The sequence below is a fragment of the Pinus tabuliformis genome, chromosome 9 (genome assembly GCF_031772625.1).
Source record: "Pinus tabuliformis cultivar Carrire ecotype Pingquan chromosome 9, CPIR1, whole genome shotgun sequence".
Lineage (NCBI taxonomy): Eukaryota > Viridiplantae > Streptophyta > Pinopsida > Pinales > Pinaceae > Pinus > Pinus tabuliformis.
Window position 1 is genome coordinate 1,925,707,562 of NC_142307.1, and position 2,742 is coordinate 1,925,710,303.

Consider the following 2,742-nt stretch of genomic DNA (forward strand, 5'->3'; position numbering starts at 1 on the left):
CAATATGCCACCACTGGGCACGTCCAATCTACCACCACCGAGCAAATCCGCCAACTTCAATATGCCACCACCGGGCAAGTCCGATCTGCCACCACCGGGCAAATCCGCCAACTTCAATATCCCACCACCGGGTAAATCCGCCAACTTCAATATGCCACCACCGGGTAAGTCCGATCTGCCACCAACTTCAATATGCCACCACCAGGCAAGTCCGATCTGCCACCACCGAGCAAATCCGCCAACTTCAATATGCCACCACCGGGAAAGTCTGATCTGCCACCACCGGGCAAATCCGGAACATAAATGTGCCACCTCCGGGCAAATCCTGTAGCCACTAAGACTCTATAGATGGTTTCTGGCTCACCACCAACCATCACATTACAGTGACAAAAGATGGTTTCAGGCTGACCATAAACCATTACAAAGTGGTTTTAAGATCACCACGAACTTTCAGATACCTTTTACATTTCATTCAACATTTTGGAGTTTCTGGGTACATACAATGACCATTACAACAACTAGACTATAACATACTAGGGAGTCTATTCCACAAACCACACTAACTGAAACAAACATCTATTTTGTTGTCCACCATAAATGTTGTTGCTACTCCTTTACCTCATCTATGAGGGGTCCACTGATAAAGAAACCGAAACATAGGCACTCACAGCCACACGAAGAGAACACAATTTTCCCTTCAAAAACAGTAATTCAGGACTCCACGGTCCAATTCTCTTGGCATTGCAACATAATGCCACTTCCTTCACAGTATCAAGGCTAGCCACTGTTTTCAAGCATACTGCCTCATGCTTGCTAACAATCTGCAACATGATCTCGATCATCCTCCAATCTCTGATGTAGCTCCAATTGATGTCGTTCTCATTGTCATGTGTTCACCATTCCTTGCAAATTTGCTTAGTGTTGGAATGACCAGTTCCAACACACTCAACGTTGTGACAATAGTTGGTCATACTACTATCACTTAAATTACAACTAGTTTCATTGTCATGACAATTAATCAATATATTGCAACATCATCAGAGAATTAAAAAATACATTTCGACAATAGCATAAACTTCTCTATCGAGCAGCTCCAACATGGCCGCTCACTGCCTTCCAGCATACAGATTTTGACACCGTCCGCTCCAAATCTAGGGAAATCGGGCAGCGGAAATCGTCCGGAATGGCATAAACCTCCTCGCCATTAATTCCAGCCACTGGAGACTTGACATTAGAAATTTTCTCCACATGTTCTATCTCTGACACTCCAAATAAGACGCATTTGCAGTATCGAATCAAGCTGATCAAGCTGTTGATCAAAGAAACCGTCGCCTCAGGACCGCCAGCGTTGCTCTGCTCGCGAATCTCCTCTTCCAACCATTGAATCTCGTTCCGGCAGTCCCTAATGAACTGCAAACACATGCTCGGGGAATAAATTTACAAGATCTCCTTGATATGCTTCAAGGGTGTTTCCCATAACGCTTCCTTTTCAGTTGAGTCAGCCTCTCCATTGGAAGGAATTAGCAAATGATGATCTTGCTCCCCATCACTCTCTATTTCGCCTTCAGTTGATCTGGATTCTGACCCATCTTCTAACAAACCTTGATATTCTGGCGTATACCTTACAGCTGTTACCTGAATACTTTCTGGCAACAAACAGTTGCAGAAGGAACCTATTGCAAGTCAGTTTACCCAACCTGGTATGGACTTTCCTGTCAAGCGCCTACTTATATCATCAGTAAAATGATTGCAATTCTTTGCAATGAGATGATAGGAATCACCATTGTAACTGCCTACCATATGTTCAACGAACTGTCGGAATTCAAGTGGAGACATATTTACATTGCCCAATTGAACAGAGCGCCTGAATATAAAGCCTAGACAACTCTTGAGTTCCACTTCAAATATTCCGCTAGTAGGGTAATCATGTGCTCCAAAAGCATATTCCACACCATGCGCTTCAATCCCAGAGTGAAAGATGCCGACGCCAAACCAGTACATATAGTTGTTCAAAGGGGTCAAATCATAGACATTCAAATATAGTTGAGCTCGGCTACTGCTGCTGGAATCAGAATCTGAAGTAATCAGTCTCATTGTTCAGCCTTCAGAACGCACTGTGCTCCTTTCCTCTAAACATGAATGGCTATTTCCACTTCATTTGTCTCCTTAAGGGCTCCCCATAACCCACCCAAATCTGAAACTATTCTGCCTATCAAAGAAATAGAGACAGATAGCCTATGAGAGAAATCGAAGAGGTCCAGCATCAGAGATTGGCGGAGGCCTGAAACTGCTCTGCCAATAAAGGTAGTGACGGGCCACTCTCAAATCTCCCACGTAAGTTCGACTAAGGCAGAACATCCAAGGTAAAACACGCTATGAATTTGAAAATCATAAATGTTTTGGCGACACCGATGGCAGAGGTAAGGGTCAAGAACGTCTCCGACACGATCAGATTGGAGATCCACAGACAGGTAGCTGCAAGTCCTCCGTCCATACCTCCGTATTTAAGAGGGTAGATCTCTGAGTTCACTGTCCAGGGTACGATTCCCATGCTAGGTGCAAAGAAGCAAATGTAGAGAGCCATTCCCAATACGGCAAGCCAACCGAACTAGCTAGGGCATCCCCGAGTGAACCAAGAGCTGCTAGAATGGCGTAGTCTATGGCACATATGTTGCACAGTTGAATTGGACACTAGGCAGGTTCCAGTATAGTGACCCTTGCGTGACATTGGTGATTGACAGA

The 2,742-nt window shown here is 44.7% G+C and overlaps 1 pseudogene; it reads right to left on the reverse strand.

Annotated features, from left to right (window-relative positions):
- Positions 1-1,417: 1,417 nt before the first annotated feature.
- On the reverse strand, positions 1,418-2,339 carry LOC149156661 (deSI-like protein At4g17486 pseudogene; annotated as a pseudogene).
- Between the last annotated feature and the right edge of the window lie 403 nt (positions 2,340-2,742).